The sequence below is a fragment of the Conger conger genome, chromosome 1 (genome assembly GCF_963514075.1).
Source record: "Conger conger chromosome 1, fConCon1.1, whole genome shotgun sequence".
Taxonomy (NCBI): domain Eukaryota; kingdom Metazoa; phylum Chordata; class Actinopteri; order Anguilliformes; family Congridae; genus Conger; species Conger conger.
Window position 1 is genome coordinate 51,331,809 of NC_083760.1, and position 13,535 is coordinate 51,345,343.

The window sequence follows — 13,535 nt, forward strand, 5'->3', positions numbered from 1 at the left end:
TTTCAAAGACATCTTCAAAATGTATGTTTCAATCTACTTTTCATAGTGTTTTTTCCCCTCTGAAGTGAGAGAATATCCCTCTCCTCTGCACGCTATCCCGCGCCCCTCTGGAAAGTTGAGTGATGTAGAAGGCTGTCTGCCTGCAGTGGTAGGCTACACCCACTTTGGTTTGATCCGCTACTCCCCTGCTTTCACCGATAGTGATGGTAGTTTCTGTTATGAGAAGGTCAAATTACTGAGCGTGTCTGTTATACACAACTGAGGTACTTGCTCTTGAATTAGTATCGAAGCTGTTTAGTTTGCATCTGAACACTGTGCTTGTGAACAACTAATCATGGCACACGCCTCCATCTGATAGTAAGTAGCAATTTAGTTATTCTGCTTTGTTATTTTAGTCCGGCGCGATTTGCATCGGCGGCGGTTTTTTAAGTGATGCATCGGATTATCTCGGGTAATTCAAGTTCAGGGTCTGTGGTGGCTTAGGCAAATACGCACATAAAGGAAACTGCTATCGAGTTTCTGAGTGCTGCAAACATCCCATTTCATATTGCCCCAGAATATGGCCTGACACCGGCACCTCTTGTCGAGACAGGTGTAGTGTTATCAAACTAGCAAATATAGCACCTACCAATAATATGCAATTGCACCAAATCGGACATAGAAATATCTGTTACATCCCAGCAACTTCGTACTGCGTTTTCATAAAGACTTGTGTTTTATGGCAACGTTAGCTATTTCATATTGAACTTTGTCAATAGTTCGCCGTAGCCATTTAGTAAAATGGCGCTTGCAGAATAAAAAAGTAAGGACATCGCTAGCTTTTAAAAAGTATTATATAATGATTTAATGTTTTGTAAGATTATTATATTACGAAACTGCTGTAGGATCGGCTTTCATTTTGCTGAAAAGGCGTCATACTTGTAGTGACGTTCTTTCAGGGTAGGCTACCTGCCCATATAAAAAAAAAAAAAGAAAGAAAGAAAAAGCTTCAGAAACTGCCATAATTTAACACTGTATCAATATGTTTATTTTAAAAGTTGAAAACGAGGGGCTCTTGCGGCATCAGCCTGGTCACGTGTCAATTTTATTGCACTTGGAACTGCGACGTTACTGTAGGCTATGCGCTTCTGTTGGAATGATTGTTTGCATATTTGCCCGTGATACCTGAACGCACACACACGTTACTTGTACAGTAAATTGTCATGAAGAAAAGGCGTCCCAAATGATGATTAACACGCATGTGTTTACTGTGCAATGGAGACAAGTAACTTGCATGTACAGGATCAGAATGAGTCTTTAGAGTAGTTCCACCCAGCTCAGGCGTCTGGCCGACCCATTGCATCAATATTGGGTTGCCTAATTCGCTATTAATGAGAGTGCGACTGAAGAACTGAATGGAGGATGTCTTTGCTTAATTTGTTAGTGTGTAGCTACCCTACGCTATAGCCTACTTTTGAACATACTGTATAGTCTACTAAACTGCACACTACAGTATAAAAATATCTTGCTTTATGATTGTTTGTTTGTAGCATATTTCTTTTCTTTATCCTTTATCGCTGCGTGGAGCTGTGTTTGGAATTAAATGTTTTGTAATCCTCTACAAGATGTAAAATGTAGCATACCAAAAGTGCATTCTTAGAATTTCTAAATCTTATAGATCCTTGTGGTAAGTCAAAACCAAGCAGTGTCCTTGAGATGCTCTGACACAGGTTGCAGTGCTCTGACAGGAGAAATCATACTTTATTGATGGAGCATAATGATAAATGGGATATATAATATGAGACACACTTTCCGTTGTGGCTTTATTTTCAGGAAACCTCATTGGGACTTTTATTTTCTCACCAAAGGACTAGAGCATCCAGATTACTCCCTTTTAACACGGCTGTGGTATTTGAATTTGTTTGTGGTGACCTAGACAAATGTGTGCACGCTGTTCTGGACATTGAATTTACTCCTCCTTGTCACTTCAAAAAGTCACTTCAGAATTTACAGAATATCATATGTTTGAGATGGTATAGAATTGAAACCTTGCAGACAATGTAACCGTGTAACCATTTGCAGTTCTGGCTCATTTTGTGCCCTAGGCAAGCTCACATTGCAACTACCCCCCCCCCCCCCCCCCCCCCCCAAAACACCAAACAACACAGGTACCTACACCCCTTTTATTGTAGGCTACCAATAAATGCAAAATACATTTTAAAAATAGGGCATATCATTTTTATAATTTTATTTTAATAAATAAGAGGCTGCTGTAAAAGATAATAAATAGTTGGAGAAAACCGAAAGACATACTCCGTGAGTACTTTATTAGGTATTTATTAGACTTATTTTTTAGACTTATAGGTCTTCTGCTGCTGTAGCTTATCCACTTAGAGGTTTGACACATTGTGTGTTCAGAGATGCTCTTCTGCATACCACTGTTGTATTGTGTGGTTATTTGCGTTACTGTCACTGTCAGGTTTGACCAGTCTGGCCCTTCTCCACTGACCTCTCTGATTAACAAGGCATTTTTGCCCGCAGAACTACTGCTCACTACTGTTTTTTTTTGTTTTTCGTACTATTCTCTGCAAACTCTAGAGCAGAGGTCACCAACCCTGGTCCTGGAGAGCTACTGGGTCTGCTGGTTTTTGTTTTCACCTTAAAATCAGCACCCTGCTGAGTACCACGTAACCAGGTGAGGTGAGTTAGCTGTGTAATCATCTGCTCTAATTGATCAATTAAGTTCAGAGTAACAGCAAAAACCAGCAGACCCAGTAGCTCTCCAGGACCAGGGTTGGTGACCTCTGCTCTAGAGACTGTTGTCTGTGAAAATCCCAGGAGATCAGCCATTTCTGAGATACTCAATCCACCTTGTCTGGCACCAGCAATCATTTTACAGTCAAAGTCACTTTGGTCACATTTCTTCCCACGTCTTCTTGCTTTGATACATTTAGTTGCTGTTGCATGATTGGCTGAATAAATATTTGCATTAACAAGCTGGTGTACTGGTCTATCTAATAAAGTACTCAGGTAGTGTATATTAAGTATATGATATATAGTATATGATTGCTTTCACAAAAAACAGCCATCTGTAAAAGTGCAGGGGATCTGTGTAAATTATGCCTACAAGTGTGAGAGTTTGAGACATCCTCCTCCTTGGGTCTAAGCAGGTGAGGAGACTGCAGTGGAAATGGGAGGAGGGTGTCAGCTCTGGTCACATCATACACGCCAACATTAGCGTTGCATAGATTCAAGCCATAGGCAAGTGTGTGCATGTGTGTCTCTGCACAAAGAGCGCCCATGTGTGTGCCCTGCAACACTTTGCTGCCCTAGGCTGGGCTGACCTGATGCAGACAGTCCAAAAGCCCAACAAACCGTAAGATCTTGTGGGACAAAGCTGGACAGATTTATAATGAACGTCCATTCATTATAAACAGTAAGTTAATGTTTTAAAGAATGGAGCCCATGTGTGTATATTACATAAAAACAGAAAAACAGAAAGCTATTGACCTAGAAAAATGCTGGTGTAGGCTACATGAGGCGGACGCTGCATCAGCGAGGGAACATTAGGAGAGGCACAGTGGTCTGTGGACATGGGCAGCTTCTGACTACCCTTGTACTAATGGTAGTGACTACCATTGGTTCTGACTACCATTGTACTAATGGTAGTGACTACCATTGGTTCTGACTACCATTGTACTAATGGTAGTGACTACCATTGGTTCTGACTACCATTGTACTAATGGTAGTGACTACCATTGGTTCTGTCTACCATTGTTTTTTATCCATTATGTGGCTCCCTTGGATCAAGCCAACACTCCTTTATAGTGGGAAAGATGTGTTTACATTTCATCAGTGGAAAGTTGGATTAATTTCCATTTACTATGTGCTTTTTGTTTCAGTGACAACATTGCATATAGTGGGGTGGAAATACATTAGTTTCCTATGGAGGACATTTTATACATGATGAATTACTGGCAGTAAGCAAGGGTGGTATATTTGGGGATGGATGTTAGGGCGGGAGCATTGCATATACATTTAGAGTAGCCAAATTGCGTATCGTACCTTATGCAATCTACAGTAGGCTTCAGAATCATTTGCACAAAATTGTGCAAAAAGAAAAAATTTTGTGTCATTAATGATTTGATAGAATCAACCGAAGTCTTGCATTTTTCAAAAAAAAAATCTATTTTCCCAAAAAACAGGTCTCACAATTATTGGCACCCCTGGTTTAATACTTTGTGCAAACACCCTGGCAAAGATGACAGCCATGAGTCTTTTCCTATAATTCCTTTCCTCCATAAGGGCTGTCTTTATGCCACCCTTCCATAGGGTGCATAGCCTCTATACGCTAGCTCAGAAGCAGAGACATTAAGGTCAAAGGCTGTCTGTCTGCTGGAGAGAGACAGAGAAAGTGGTCTAATAGTAATAAGGATTATCACTAAAAGGTTATTTGTAATCATGTGATTGTCTTTGTTAACACACATTGTCAATTAAGAATCAATTACCCTTACACTAGTCTTAACTGCAATCCCTGTTAATCAATTTTCTATTGTGTTTCTGTTTGTGTTTGGTTTTTTTATCATTCAAATGCATTCTGTTCGCTTTAAACTTTTGTGAATCGGTTTGCTATCTATTGAATATTCTATAGTGTAAAGCACACGGTCTCCCTCTCTCCTCTAGCTGCAGTAACCCTCTTAACTGTCAAAATCAGAACCCTAAGAACGAACAATCTTGGTCTACTTTGTGAATAACCTAGCAGTTTTATCGCGTGAGTTGAAGCTATCGTTTCCCTCTTGGGTGAGTGGTACTTGTAGCTAAATTAGGTTGTTCAGCCCACGCTGATAGGTCTACGAACACTACACTTCTTTTTCCTTTGTTCCTTTGCGCATTCATTCTCACGCACCCACACATGCTCGGGCTGCACCATATGAGGAAAATATGCATTCGTTTGATATTGTGTTGACTTATGATGATATTACTATTTGATAAATAAACAAATACTGAAGTTTGTACAGTTCTGATTTAGGGACACTGTTAACATAGACCCCAGACAATGAAAAGCCTCTGCCCACTGAATAAAAAACATTACATATTTTTTTCCAAAATGCTTTTGTTGAACAAATTGCACATGAACAGCCAATCAATTTAGCAGAACATCAATTTAATGAAATACTATTCATCGCAGTTCAAACAGTCTTTTGCACTGTGTTTATTGGACATGTTCATATCGCAATGATGATAAATATACAATATATCGTGCAGCCCTAACACACACAAACTCACACATACACACGCACACTTAATTTTCCTCATTTGAGTTTCCTTGCTTATGTTCTGTGTTTGCAGTATGTTTGTTAATAAATAATTGTATTTGTGTGTCTGTTTTGATGATGCACGAATGTGGGAGCCGAGCCAAAATTGTCTGTCCAGGAACTCCATACTTCAGGCTATCAATTAAATATTGGATTTTATTATATTTGACCATTAATATTGCAAATTTGAATTATTAATTGAAATTCCACATTTTTGGTTAGATAATAGGACACTGATTACTGTTTGCAGTTATACTTCTACACCCACATAATTAGTGCCTTACATGAGGATTATTAAAATGTATATGTTTTCATTTCCAATCCTCACTATTCTATCCTAATTTTTATACTATAGTGATTGAATGACCCAATATAGTTCCTTTAGACTGAGATGAACTAAATTATGTAAAATTGTTTTGGCAATTTCACTGTTTGAATTTATTAACAATAATTCTTAGGGGTGCCAATAATTTTGACACCTGTGACACATTCCTTAATAAAAAAGTAAATGTAAATTGCACTGCTGCCATACCTTTTATGATGCAGCTATACAAGTCTGGGAAGACACAGTGATTGCCATTGTTTGAAACCTTAAGTGGTGTTAAAAGGACTGGAAAACCGGCTTTGTACATAGGAATTGGAAACCGCATTCTCTGTACTCACTGATGAGTGGCTTGTATCTCTCACAGTTGATGGAAGCAGCCATGTAGCGAACAGAAAGTGACTAGTGGTGTGGCTGATATCGAGCCCTTTTAGAGTACAATAATCACGCTTTCAGAACATTTTTACACTGTTTATGTAATAGCAATAAATATAGTGTACTACTGTAAAAAGTAGGCTTGGCTTTTATGTAAAATACTGTAACGTTTAAACGTTTGCTGCATAGTCGACTTCAGATGCTGTGTGTGAAAAGGATGCAGTGTCTTTTCCCCACATTTGTCCTTTGTGTTTAGTGAAAGGTACAGTCAAATGAGATCTGTGGTTATACTGTTTTAACATTTTTTTATTAGTTTTTAAATTAGAGTAAAGCTAAGAGTGAGCACAAGCATACACATGTACTGCAGATGTAGTAGGGCTGTCTTTTCTAACTATCTGCATTTTCTCAGTGTGAAACTGCGTTAAAGGGAAACTATGCTTTTGGGTTTTGAAGCCTGCCTTGCTCTCTCTTTGACTCCGTGTGATTGGCTCATTGTTACAAACACTGCCTCTTAAGTGAATGCGCGGACAGCATTGGACTCAGTTCCAGGGTTGCCAGAGCGAGTTTATAACTAGCTCTGTGATACCTCTGTGATTGCCAGGTTCAGGATCTGTTGACCCGGCTGTCTCAGATTTTGCATGACTGAGTTCAGATACTTTTGTCATATCGGCCTAGGTCAAAAGCTATTTTGCTTTGTGTTTCAGTCTGCTCTCCACTCGAACCAATTCATCTGCATATTGTGCAGTGTCAGTTGGGGCAGTGGTATACAATAATGCTTAGGGAGCTGAGCTTGTGACTCAAAGGTTGAGTTTGACTGAAAGATTGGGGGTATCATTCCCAGCTGGGGTGCTGCCATTTAACTCTTGGGCAAGGATATACAAGTCCTTGCTGGAATTACTCCAGTAAAATATTCAGCAGTAATGTATGAATCTATTAAGTTGCTCTGGGTATGAGCTAAAATGCTAAAATGCGGGAGGAAGAATGGGGGGTGGGGGGGAAAAATGTGTCTGGTTTGCGTCTTTAAACCTCACGGAAATCATGTGTCCTTAGAGGTACTTTGTGGTGGTTTTTATGATGTCTGCTGTGTTTAGAACTGATTGTATTGCTGCAGTTACTGTCTACATTGTTATTGTCATTGTTGTAAGACAGGTGTACGTTCTTTGGTGCCCTTTACTATTTTGGCCAAGCCAGATGTAATGGTTGGGACATTGCTGATATGCAGTTGCCAGGAGGCTGCAAATAAGACCCAGCTCAACTGCATAGTGTAAACATCTTTGGATTACAGGGGATTTGTCTATATGACCAGTGGTAGGCCTACCTGTTGATCCTCACAGCCCTGTCTTTTAGTGTCTTCTCACTCTGATCTAGTTTCTCATTGACAAACTGGGAAGTGTATCAGTTGACCCATTTCCTGGGCTGCGGTTGTCCAGTAATGTTTGTGCAACAGGTGTTGGTGTTTGTTCATTATTAATCGGCTAAACTCAAGGCACGGCACAGTATATCGTTTCTTCCACTGGAATTGTTGTATTTGTACATTTTCTGTGAGTGAAATAAAGTCCTCTTAAACCTTTCAGGTTGCAATTAGGTTGAGGTAGGATTGGATTAGAATGTAGGATTTGTCTCTAATGCAGTGAAGTTTTAATACCACTACAGTCACCATTTGCCTAAGCATTTTTTTTGTTTCTTATTAAAAAAATTAAATTAAATTAAACTAACCAACTGTTGAATATTGCGTTCAGATGTCATGACCAAGAAGCCCCAGTATCGGTATAAAGAGGTAGACAAATTAGATAGCGTGACCACCATATAACCAAACAGTCATTTTATTTCAGAAAACGAATGTGTTTTCAAATTTTTAAATAACTTCATGGATTAATATGTTTCTTTGAAACAAGTACTGTAGGCATACAAATGTTTACAGCTAAAAGAAAATGTGATCTAGGGTGTATTTGCTCTTTAAAGTATTAAAGGAGATATTCGAGCTGTACTTCCCTCTGCAGTGCTTCTGCCTGCTCTTCCAGTGCTGAGTCGTTCTCTAACTCAATGTAGCTAGCTGACATACGAATGGCTGATATAGCTAGCTCTTAAATTTGGCTAAAATAATTATTTTTGTTTAATTAAATCCGGTCTATAGTGGTGTGAAAAAGTGTTTGCCCCCTTTCTGATTTCTTATTTTTTTGCATGTTTGTCACACTTAAATGTTTCAGATCAAACAAATTTTAATATTAGTCAAAGACAACACAAGTAAACACAAAATGCAGTTTTTAAATGAAGGTTTTTATTATTAAGGGAGAAAAAAATATCCAAACCTACATGGCCCTGTGTGAAAAAGTGATTGCCCCCTAAACCTAATAACTGGTTGGGCCACCCTTAGCAGCAACAACTGCAATCAAGCGTTTGCGATAACTTGCAATGAGTCTCTTACAGCGCTGTGGAGGAATTTTGGCCCACTCATCTTTGCAGAATTGTTGTAATTCAGCCGCATTGGAGGGTTTTGGAGCATGAATCGCCTTTTTAGGTCATGCCACAGCATCTCAATAGGATTCAGGTCAGGACTTTGACTAGGCCACTCCAAAGTCTTAATTTTGTTTTTCTTCAGCCATTCAGAGGTGGACTTGCTGGTGTGTTTTGGATCATTGTCCTGCTGCAGAACCCAAGTTCGTTTCAGCTTGAGGTCACAAACAGATGGCCGGACATTCTCCTTCAGGATTTTTTGGTAGACAGCAGAATTCTTGGTTCCATTTATCACAGCAAGTCTTCCAGGTCCTGAAGCAGCAAAACAGCCCCAGACCATCACACTACCACCATATTTTACTGTTGGTATGATGTTCTTTTTCTGAAATGCGGTGTTACGCCAGATGTAATGGGACACACACCTTCCAAAAAGTTCAACTTTTGTCTCGTCAGACCACAGAGTATTTTCCCAAAAGTCTTGGGGATCATCAAGATGTTTTCTGGCAAAATTGAGACGAGCCTTAATGTTCTTTTTGCTCAGCAGTGGTTTTCGTCTTGGAACTCTGCCATGCAGGCCATTTTTGCCCAGTCTTTCTTATGGTGGAGTCATGAACACTGACCTTAACTGAGGCAAGTGCGGCCTGCAGTTCTTTGGATGTTGTTGTGGGGTCTTTTGTGACCTCTTGGATGAGTCGTCGCTGCGCTCTTGGGGTAATTTTGTTCGGCCGGCCACTCCTGGGAAGGTTCACCACTGTTCCATGTTTTCGCCATTTGTGGATAATGGCTCTCACTGTGGTTCGCTGGAGTCCCAAAGCTTTAGAAATGGCTTTATAACCTTATAACCTGATAGATCTCAATTACTTTTTTCTCATTTGTTCCTGAATTTCTTTAGGTCTCAGCATAATGTCTAGCTTTTGAGGATCATTTGGTCTACTTCAGTTTGTCAGGCAGGTCCTATTTAAGTGATTTCTTGATTGAGAACAGGTGTGGCAGTAATCAGGCCTGGGTGTGGCTAGAGAAATTGAACTCAGGTTTGATAAACCACAGTTAAGTTATGTTTTAACGGGGGGGAGGGGGGCAATCACTTTTTCACACAGGGCCAGGTAGGTTTGGATTTTTTTTTCTCCCTTAATAATAAAAACCTTCATTGATAAACTGCATTTTGTGTTTACTTGTGTTGTCTTTGACTAATATTTAAATTTGTTTGATGATCTGAAACATTTAAGTGTGACAAACATGCATAAAAATAAGAAATCAGGAAGGGGGCAAACACTTTTTCACACCACTGTATACATTGATTTGTGAAGTTTTCGATTTTTTTATTTTGGAAATTTGAGTGCAAAAAACGGATCTGTTATTGGTTGAAAAGTGGTCACATCATGATTAGACAAAGGTCAACGAATTGGGGCGGATGCTTACCAAAAAACGGTAATGCATTTTAAACATGAGCAAGACTTAACGTGGTTCACTTCATGCTGCAGATGCATCAATGTGAATGGCATTCATTACATTACATTACATTCCCTCTTACAGGTGGTTCCTTTGTGAATTGTTCTCTGCTTTGTTGAACTGATCTGAATTTCTGCTCTTTGGTGTGTTGAAATTAGATTAAGCCCTGGAAACAAAGTCATTTTTTGAATGATGCACTAAGACCATCAGTCTCTGTCAGCCTAATTTAATTTCTGCTAATGAGTTTCCAGAATAAATTCAAGCAGGCTTTATGTCTTTAATTTATATTAGCGGTCTTTTGCCTACCTGCCAAGAGGTGCACACAAGCAAAGCTCTTTCCTGGAACAAGAACTAGGGGGGTCTGTTGCCTCATGTGCACACTACTTTTTGAAGCATTATGTACATCATTGTTTGCCTGATTTGACTGCACGTGGCTTTCCATATCATATTCACTACAACCCAAGGCAAACCTGTGGAGAAGTGCTTCTCCATGTTTGCCCCCACACATAGTTTCCCCTATATAATTATGGTCTGGGGTAATGTTCCTTTTGGCCACCATTTTGAGTCTGCCTAATTCAGTTTTTCTCCTATAATCATACACAGGGGGCCTTTGTTGTTGTAATGCAGGTGTCTCGTTTTGAGTGAAAAGAACACGTGCTGCCTCACAAACCCCTCCAGTCCCACATTAACAGAGAAAAGCCATTTTCTGTTATTATAGTCTGGAATGCTACATTCACATTGCAAGCTTTGTTCAAGGGCTAGAAGCCATTCAATTTTTTAATGAAAATGCTTCAATCAAAGCTGGAAAATGTCCTATTATTTCTGTGTTTCCACAGTGTCATATGCTGATGCTACAATGTCAACACTTGACATCCCCTTTCTCCAACACGTGATTTATAATCCCCTGCTGTGATTTATAATGAAGTTCCCCCCTTCTTTTAGTTAGTAGCCCAAGCACTGCGGCAGGAACCCTCTTTTTTTAAATATATGTTTTTAATATTGATATTTGATACCATTTTCTTGATACCACAAGAAAAAACACTCTTTAAGCAACATTAATTTTCGACCGACTATGTGTAGCCTACCTAAGGTTTATTATAGTGTATAGAGTCCAAGTGTTATTAACAGGTCCTATTCATTAACACCTGTTCATTTATCTAGCCTAGTAAATTAAAAAATTAAAAAAGACCACTAGTGGAAGTTGTTTTGCAATGGGTGATATGGCCAATATATCTAATCATGGCTTTTTCAGCCAGCTTCACCATATACAATCTCCTTGGTATCAGGATATTTTACATTTGGGTGCAAATCTATAAGCTACTGAACTGGTGCAATTCAACTTAAAATGCAGTAGCCTACTCAATTTTCAGCCTTTAAACAAAAAAGAATACAAAATACTCCCTTGTCAAATTTTATTCATTGCATTAGCCTACCCCCTGTTCTTATTTTGCATATTTTGCAAATGACGGTGGTTTGGGAAGTGTCACATTTTGAAAATCCAAGTCGGTCTCAAAAAACAGAGCTTGAACTTGATGTTTTACAACAAATATATAGTCTAAACCGAAGACTCAGCATTTGGAGCCCTTGGAAAAAGCCCACTCATCTGTTGTGAATATTTCTGAGGAGGACAGTGAGGAGTACAGTGAAAACGCCTTTTACTCCACAGCAGAGGGCATGTTCAGTGACATGATCCCATTTTATATTGGTGAGCATCTGAATACTTTCTCGAGATATCTCAAGTGTCTGTATCCACTTTGTCTGTCGTCAAAAGGGTTCTGTTCTGTAACCATTTTATTTTGCATATGTCATTTCCAACCATGTGAACAAGAAGACCTGGTGTCAATACTGTCAGGAGAACACTGAGCCATAATGCAGGAAAGGAAATATAGTGGAATCATGCAGCAGGTTAATAAAGCTCTACATTCTGTAATTGCCATTTTATTAGTAATCTCTCCTGATTTGCTTTGAATGCATGAGGTAATCTGTGTTTGGTGGAGTACCTGGCTTGCCGTGCAAGTATAATAGTATACCAGCTTTATCAGAGCCCATACAGTCTAAATTGTAACCATAGCAATAACGATCCTGTTTGATATGTGGCAACACTACAAAAAAAGATGGTCTTAACAAGAGTTTTCATCTCTCATGTAGAAAAGATTTGCTTGTTTTAAGTTAATTTCACTAGCCACGCGAACATTTTCTCATTCCATTAGCAAATCTTGAAATGAGTCAAACTGTCTGACCTCATTGGTAATGTTTTCATACTTTTCGCAAAAAAGTTAAGAAATAAAATAAGTCTCAATATAAGACTAAAATGCTTGTTTTTCTTTTCTTTTTTGCAGTAAAGAAGGTCAAACTCTTGATAGACTTTGCAACTGTTGCAAAGATCAGATGTTGGGAACTGAGAGCACTCACGGTCGAGTTGATGCGGAATTGAGACGCTTACTCCTGCCATTTTCCCGGCAGTGTATTATTTGGCCCTGTAGGTAGGCTTCAAGCCTCCCATTAAGTGCATTTGGGTCCATCTGCAGTGTCATTTATATTTACAGTGAAAGCAAAATTAAGTTGGTAAAAGATATAGAGGTTGTGATAAACGAAAGTGGCATGATAAAATGTTATCAGCGATTCAGCTCAGGATTACTCCATTAACGGTATAGCCGGAAATCCTTGAAATAGCTATTTTTTTCCATTTATTTGAATGTAAATCATAATATAGAGGAACCAATCCTACAAAAATACTGCCCTATATGTAATCTACATCTCTGTGAAATATACTGTACAAATGTCTGAGGTGCAATTTGGTCTGACCATTGCTGGATTTTCCCTGCTTGAAATGGGGCTTAGGTGGTGTCACTGCGTGACAGTGACTGTGGTCGGTCTGGTTTTGTTGCCATTGTCATTTCGATGAGGTGTCTCCCTGTATTTAGCTACCACAATGCATTGAGATGTTGGCGATGGAACAATTCAAATATTTATTTAAGGCTTGTCCAGACATCCCACCACTCCTGGAAGGTCCGGGAGTCTCCCGGAATTCAGCACCTGCTCCCTGATAAATCGGCAATGTGTACCAAAGCCAAAGCGAAGTTTAGAATTTAGGAACAGAAAGGCTAAAATTGCAGGTGAGGTCACATTGTGTGACATTTAGGGGCGACATTAGCTCAGGAGGTAAGAGCAGTCATCTGGCAGTTGGAGGGTTGCCTGTTCGATCTTGCCCTGGGTGTGTCGAAGTGTCCCTGAGAAATTTCTCCCGGAAAATTCTTTTTGCAAACGTTGGGATGTTTGCATTGTCTAGCAAGAATTGGGGGTAAATAATTATAGCCTATACTGAAGGATTATCACATTGTAAGGGAATAGTGGTTTAGTTGTATAGGTATAACTTGGGGTACAATATTAACCTTTTCACTTAATGAATCCACACAAATGGAAAAAAAAAAATATTGGATAAAAGAAAGCAGCCTGGCTCACTGTGCCCATGGATGTTTTAAAACTTACTTTTGTTTGAATCTAAAATGACATCCAGATTTTTTAAATTCTGATCTGTAGATCCAGACTATTCAGCCTAGTTAATTCTGATTCGTTTTGATTTGGGGCCAACTAAATATTCTTTTCTCTTTTCTCCATAAATTTTTGAGAAATTCTTGGCC

The 13,535-nt window shown here is 39.2% G+C and overlaps 1 protein-coding gene across 2 annotated transcripts in view; it reads left to right on the top strand.

Moving 5' to 3' along the window:
* The first annotated feature begins 219 nt into the window (after positions 1-219).
* oxr1a (oxidation resistance 1a) overlaps positions 220-13,535 on the top strand; it is a 188,591-nt gene continuing 175,275 nt past the window's right edge. For both annotated transcript variants that reach the window (XM_061234916.1, XM_061234934.1), the window contains exon 1: positions 220-357. The gene's annotated coding sequence lies outside the window, so the exon portion shown is untranslated. The remainder of the gene's footprint in view (positions 358-13,535) is intronic.